At 35.6% G+C, this 8070-nt stretch overlaps 1 pseudogene; it reads right to left on the minus strand.

Moving 5' to 3' along the window:
* Positions 1–217: 217 nt before the first annotated feature.
* Positions 218–6358, minus strand: LOC130949394 (alcohol dehydrogenase 1-like; annotated as a pseudogene).
* Positions 6359–8070: the final 1712 nt, after the last annotated feature.

Here is an 8070-nt window from a genome sequence, read left to right on the forward strand (position 1 = left end):
TTGAGTTTCTTTATCATACTTCTCCTAATTACAGCTCTCTTCGTGTTTTTGGTTGTGTCTGTTTTGTCTTTCTTCAGCCTCATGAACATAATAAACTTGAACCTCGGGCTCGTATGTGTTGTTTTCTTGGTTATGGCTCTGAACACAAGGGTTATCATTGTTGGGATTCTATCTCTCGATGTATTTGTATATCTCGTCATGTTGTCTTCTGGGAGCATCACATGTTCTCTAGTTTTTTCTCTTTTGAGTCCATTCCTTCTATTCCGTCACTGTTTTTTACTGACCCCAATGTTGATCTCTTTCCTAGTGATGATACTACAGGTTCTAAAAAAAGAACAAGTTTTGATTCAATTACATCATGGATACATTCAAATGCTGATATCATAGCTTGGATGCTGCCAGTACATTCAATAGAACGATCCACGCCTCCATTGGTCATTTCAGCAATTACCTGTTGAGCAATATTAACATCTTAGTCTTTCTTACATGAAAGTATAAATAATTTTGGAGAAAAAATTAGAAAGAACTAACATCTTGTACATCTTTGTTATGATCTTTTGGGTTCACAAATTCATTAACCCCAAACTTCTTAGCTGCCAGCAATAGTAAAATGAGAAAATACCATTAGTAAGTGAATACAATTTGTAGATTTGGGAAACTTACTCAATTTATTCTATGATTAATCATCTACATTTGATTCAGAGAGAATGACATTATACCTAATTCGAATTGGCTAAAAACTAAATCAACCCCAATGATTCTTGATGCACCAGAAATCCTTGCCCCTTCAACAGCCTAAAATTTGGATTGAAAAAAGAACAAGAGTCGCCATGGTTGTCAAACTCGCGAATTAACTCGTAAACTCGTACGAGTTTACGAGTTTAGGTAGTGGAATCGAGTTGACTCAGACATAAACTCGTTTCTGGGTAGACTCGGGTTGACTCGGCTAGACTCGGATAAAATCGTGCAAACTCGCGAGTTTGCTAGAGAGTCAGCGAGTTTAATTTCGTTGCCCATTTTTGCCAAAACGGCGTCGTTTTGGCCCAGAAAAAAAACCTACAGAACCGGTGCTAACCCAAACCCGCAACCTAAACCCACCCACACCCACTAATGAAGGAGTGAACTAAAGTTCGAAACCCTAGTGACTCCCCACTCACGCAGCGTCGCAGAGCCCAGTGAAGACCACCACGCAGAGTCGCAATCTCGTAGAGCCCACCAGGCCACCACCAGGCAGAGTCGCACAGCGCTAGAGCCCACCACCAGTCCACCACGCCGTTTGCCTCCCCTCCCCTGTTCTGCCCTCGTCAGCCTTGTTCTGTTTTTCTTCACTGAAGCACTGCCGATCTGCTTCAAGTGATAAAGTCTGCCCATCTCCAAGGTAATTTTGTTAAACTAATTCAAATGCTAACAATTTTGGTTGCAATTATTCAATTCTGCAAATTTATTAAGGCCCTGATCTGCGTTTGATCTGTTGAAAAAAAAATTAATGTGTGAAAAAAAACTGATGCTGCTTGCCTGCTTTTGTAATCTGTACTTCATGCTTCATGCTTCAATCATGGTTAAAATGTGTGGATAGTACTTCTGCTATATATATTTTTTCTTTTGTTTTCTGCTTCTGTTATGTAGTTATGTTTAGTCTTTAGTTTACTGAAATCTGAAGTCTGAATTAGTGAATTCACTGAATTGAAACTCTGAAGTCTGAATTGTTAGTTAGTGTACTGACTACTGTGTTAGTTAATTGAAAGTCTGAAGTCTGAATTGTTAGTTTAAATGAAAATGTATCTGTTGTGTCTTGTGTGATAAAGTGAGTATTGGAGTATTGGTGGTTAACTCTGGTTGCCATTGTTTTAATTTGTTTGTGCTTGATCATATTGATGACCTCAAAGGGGGTTCATATGACAATGAAAAATTTGTTTAAATGAAATTGCTTGCTGTATTGCATTTGGAGTGATGAACTGATGATTATTGATTAAGTCTTATGATGCTAAAAATTTTTCATCTTTTAAACATTATTGTTGTAAGTGTAGCTGAAACTAGTGTTAGTTATGAATTTAGTTAGTGGATAATCTGAATCTGAGTTTAGTTAGTGGATAATCTGAATCTGAATTTGTTGTTTGGGTTGTGATTTTTAGGGATAATACAAAATGTCTGAGAATGTGTTCAGGGACAGGGTCTTCGCTTCCTGTATTCCTAGACCTACACCTGCTGTTTCTAGGAAAAAAATGCAACTGGAAATAGAAGATATAGGATGGAAACATGGGATTGATGTTCAAGGCAATGGTAAAAAAGTGAAGTGTAATTATTGCTCAAAGACTATAAGCGGAGGGATTTACAGATTCAAGCATCATCTTGCCGGTACTAAAGAGGATTCAGAGCCTTGTGCTTCAGTACCTGGAGAAGTGAAGGCTGTGATGTTGAAAGTCTGTGTGGAGGCTAAAGAAGCATCATTGAAGAAGAGAAGATTTGGTGATGATGAGGATTATCCTGAACAAACAGAAAGGAAAGGACAATTCTCAACAAAAGGGGAAAGATATTCGCAACTTTGTCACAAAAGGAAAAGGGGCTCAAGTTCAATCAACAATAAATCAAATGATGAAGAAGGATCTAAAGGAACAACAATGTGATCAACAATGTGCCATATTTTTCTATACAAGTGCTATTCCTTTCAATGTTATTAAGAATCCGAATTTTTAAAGTTTTGTGAGATGGTTGGTAGATATGGAATTGGCTATAAACCTCCTTCTTACCATGAGTTAAGAGAAACCCAATTAAAGAAAGCAGTGAACAATGTTGATGAACTTACTGAATTTAAAGCAGAGTGGAAGAGAACTGGTTGTTCAATCATGTCGGATGGATGGACTGATAAAAAAAGGCGTAGTATGTAATTTTTGGTGAACAGCCCTAAAGGAACAGTTTTTCTTTATTCATTGGACACTTCTGACATCTCGAAAACAACGGATAAAGTTGTCAAAATGCTAGAAGATGCCGTAGAATTTGTTGGTGAAGAGAATGTAGTCCAAATTGTTACAGATAATGCTGCTAATTAAGGCTGTTGGAGAAAGAATGATGGAGACTAGAAAAAGTTGTTTGGACACCATGTGCTGCACACTGTATAGATTTGATATTGGAGGATTTTGAAAAGAAGCTAAAGGTGCATGAAACAACCATAAAAAAGGGAAAAAAACTCACCACTTTTATCTACTCTCGGAGTATGCTCATTAGCATGTTGCGGAATTTTACAAAGGGAAAGGACTTGGTTCGGCCAGGTGCCACAAGATTCGCCACTGCATATTTGACTCTCACTTGTCTTCATGATAATAAAGGACCGTTGATGACTATGTTTACTTCTGCTGATTGGAAGACAACTAAGGTTGCATCAACGCCTAAAGCAATAAGAGTTCAAAACATGGCCTTGGATAGTAGGCTATGGAAGAATATTGTCATATGCCTCAAGGCTGCTGCTCCTCTCATTACAGTCCTTCGCTTGGTTGATTCAGATGAAAAACCAGCCATGGGTTTCATCTCTTGAAGGCATGAGAAACGCCAAAGAAACAATCAAGACTAACTTCGGTTGTGTTAAAAAGAGGTAATCTGAGTTTTGACTAATGAAAGCTTTAATATTTGATTATCAATGTATCATGTTACCATGTTTTCTTCTTATATTCAGTTATTATTTAATTTTCTTATTTTATTCATTTGCATTGTTATTTTAGTTATGAACCTATATGGGAAATTATTGATGGAAGGTGGGAAAGTCAATTGCATGGGACCATTGCATGCAGCTGCGTATTATCTTAATCCTCATTATCACTATGAACCAAATTTCATGGTTGATGATGCTGACATTAAGATTGGTCTATATAGTTGTTTGAAAAAACTGGTTCCTAACCAGGAAGAAAGGAAAAAGGTTGGTCTACAGCTTCCTGACTTTCATTATGCTAGAGGCCTCTTTGGTAATGAAACTGCAAAGAGTAGTAGGAAGACCATGCTACCTGCTGAGTGGTGGGACTTCTATGGAGATAGTTGTCCAGAACTAAAGAAGTTTGCTATCCGAGTTCTAAGCTTAACTTGTAGTTTATCTGGTTGTGAGTGTAATTGGAGTGCATTTGAAATGGTAATTCCTTATTCCTTACTTCCTTAGAACTATTCATTATTTATTTTAATTTTAATTTTTATATTTTTATTAACTATTGGCACTATATGTTTGTAGGTTCATACAAAGAGAAGAAATCGGTTGCATCAAAGAAATGAATGATCTAGTGTATGTGATGTATAATTTGTTAAAGGGCAAGCAAATTAGAAAAACTCCAGAACTTGAATATGATGCAGTGCATTCTGATGATGAGTGGATAACTGAGGATGTTAATGAAAATATTGCTGAAAGTGTTGAGCATTCTCACTTGCCAATGAATGACAATACTAATGATGATCCAATAGTAATGAATTTGCTATTCCAGGTATGAATAGTAATGATTCAACATGGGTGAGGGAGGTGAGAATGAGTTTATTGGGGATCCACAACAAAATTTAATAGAGGAAGAAGATGAACATGTGAATGATGATGAAGATTTGTTGGCCATGTTGAACCTGAGGCTGAAAGAAATGATGTTTCTGATGAAGATGGTGAAGATGATGATGTTGATGCCATGGAAGATGAAGATATTGGAGGATTTGAGTTTTTAGAGTTTATTAGAAATTTAATTGTTGCTTTGTTATTTCTTTTGTGTTTGGTTATGTCTTATGAACCTTTGATTGTGTAATTGTGTTTTTGTGAACTAGATAAATACTTGTGAAGGATTTAAATGTGTGATCCAAAGTACTTGTTGTAACTTGTAATTTTAGTATTAGGTTAATTTATTATGTGTTTTGATGTTGAAATTGTTAGGTTTAAATGTCTATATCTGAGTAAATATATATATTATACATGATATATATATATATTTTTTTAAAAATGTATAACAGGTAAACTCGTACGAGTCTACGAGTCGAGTCTAGGTCAGCTCCACGAGTTTACCTAAACTCGCGAGTTTGACAACCTTGAGAGTCGCTACTCACTAATACCCTTGATCCATAGCTATAAAAACTGCAACGCAAAGAAAATAGAGGCTAACATACAGCAAGACCGACAGCTCCGAGTCCAAAAATAGCAACAAAAGAACCAGGTTTTGGTTTCGCAACATTGATAGTGGCACCAAGACCTACAAAACATGAAAATGAAATTGAATTGTCAGAGAACAGAATCACCAACAAACAAAATGTGAAGAAATATACTTATCTAGGGTGATGTTTCAAAGATGTGCAGATTCCACAGCTGAGAACACAAACTTTGTCAAGTGGTGCTTCAGGGTTGATCTTTGCAACACATCCAGCATGAACCACAGTGTATTCACTGAATGTGGAGGTCCTATCAAAATGGTAAATTGGTTTTTCCTTAATAGAGAATCTTGATTCTTAATCATGGATCATGACACCCCTGTCAGTGTTGATCCTGAAAAGGTCACACATGTTTCTCTCCTCTAACTTACAATGAGGGCATTCACCACACTCTCCAGTGAACACAGAGAGGGCATAGTCACCTGGTTTCAGATGAGTCACTCCCTCTCCTACACTCTCCAAAATCCTGCACCGTTACCAATATCATTGTTCTTTAACTTTCTTAATCTTGTTTGATACAATGTTATATAATGAATGAACCAACGTACATGGTAATGAATCGCAGGACTTAATACAAAGAAGTTTAAGCTAAGGGATTCAATTCTTATGACACTCAGTTTAAAAAATAGTAGAGAATATACATACCCTCCAGCTTCATGACCAAATATCCGAGGAAATAATGGAGTCTGGCCCTGAAATTGGGAAAAGAGATAGAAACATATTAAACTCTTGTGATGCATAATAATAATAATAATAATAATAATAATAATAATAATAATAATAATAAAGAAAAAAAACTTGAGAGATGAAGAAACAATCATAAAGTAATCCCTATTTCCTAATCAACTTGTGATCAAGCTACATCACTATATAAATTTCAAACCTTGGCTTCCCAGAAGTAAATATCGGTGCGGCAAAGTGAGTTGTAGAGGATCTTCAAACGAACTTCACTGGCCTTAGGTGGCACAACCTCCATTTCTTCAATCACCAATGGCTTCCCTGTCTCCCATGTAATTGCGGTTAAAAAAAGCACCACCACATTCCAATCAAGTCCATTTAGTTTTTGAAAACTCAACTAAGAGTAAAACAAATTTAGTCATGAATACCTCAATCTCAAATTTTCATTTACTAACTGCACAACCTCTTTCAGCATTGATATATTCACATCCTCATTAGGTAGAGATAAAACCATATTATCCAACATTATCCGGGTCTAAGAAGTGTTCGTTTGGGAAGCATAATGTAATACTTCTTTAATTTTTTCAAGAGTTCTGGTCTCAACCTGATAAAAATGAAACAAACTTTTCAAAACTTATGCAAGACATCATAAAATTGAAAGTTAAACAAAATTAAAAGCAATGTCAATGAATCTAACACTGTCCCCACCAAAGAAGGACTTCCCTTTGCTGCACTTCCCAAAAGCTTTTTCCACTCTCTCAATCACTTTTCTATCACCTTATAATATGGCTATCTCACTTCTTCTATTTCAACAATTATAATACTCTTCATGGAAGGAAACCATTACCCCCATTTGCACAGAAAAGAAAAAACTGTTAAGAATTAATTGATCTACAATTGGCATATAATTTTTTGATAGAGACAAAATCATATAGTAAGAGAAAGCTAACTAATTAGAGTAATTTCTATTGAATTCTGCTAGGGAGACAATGAGAAATCTTGACAATGTATACAATGGATTTTGAATTTAGCCCAATACAAGGGAAAAAAAACTCAAACAATTATTTCAAAAAATTAATCATTTCAACTTTAATTTACCAAAAGAATTTACTCAAATACCCTCTTCCCCTCCCCCCTCCCAACCATTTGCCACCCTACCCTCATCAATCATTCCACCTCTTCGGCATTAGAAGCTTCCTCACTGGCTAACAAACAACTATCCACGTAGTTATTAAAATAATCATCCGACTACCTAGTGAAATGACCATCCAGCATTTGTTAATTGCATATACTTAAATTGAATCGAATAAAATAACCATCCAATTAAGAATTAAAATAACCATTTATATATACAGTAAATTGACCATCCATCATATTTGACATTTTTTGAATTAAAACGTCAAAATTATTGTTAGGGTGGTGGAAACTTGAGAAGAAGTGAAGTGAAGTCAAAGCATGAAATAACTAAGGAAATGAAGTAGAAAAGGAAAAGAGAATAGTAAATAGTTTTTTTTTTAATTTAGGTTAAAAATTTAAAGATGAGTTAGTTAATTGACCATGGATGATGAAGTTTTAAGCTTACTCTTGGTATAGTTTTTAACACTTGATACTCTGCAAATATACCACCAATGACGATTTGGATTCTACGCTGGCTTTCCTTGTTTTGAAATCATGGGTGCGGCTGCGAATGGAGGCTGCCTGAATGACACATAGCGCGATGGTCTCGCTCGTACGTTCGTAGGACGCAGTGCGGCGTCGGTCGTCTTCTGGGTGGTGACGGCTGATGTTGCTCTTTCACCGGTGAAAAGAAAAGAGACTGGAGGAGAAGAAAGTACCTGAAGAAGTCACGTCACATGCGGAAAAGAAGGTTTACAGTATATGTAACTGCCGCGGTTGCAAATCCTTATTTTTTTGAATTCAAAATTCGAAATTATTGAAAATTAATTAACTTAATTATCATTTGAATTAATTTTTTTTACTCTTATTGTACACATTGTACACTAATATCACATCTCCTCATACTTTCTCAATTCAATATATCATTCCTATAATTCTATTAGGAGACTACCGCAACCAGTAAGCATTTAATTTCTGGTTTTTTTCTAAAATAAATTAAAAAAAGTATTATTTCTCTAAATCCATTATTCCGACTCTAAATTCTCATATAAGCATTTTTTTTGGAATTTAGGACATGTTTGCCGTATTCGACGAACTCTATTATTTTTAATAGAGTTCGTC

Source organism: Arachis stenosperma, chromosome 9 (genome assembly GCF_014773155.1).
Source record: "Arachis stenosperma cultivar V10309 chromosome 9, arast.V10309.gnm1.PFL2, whole genome shotgun sequence".
Classification (NCBI taxonomy): Eukaryota; Viridiplantae; Streptophyta; class Magnoliopsida; order Fabales; family Fabaceae; genus Arachis; species Arachis stenosperma.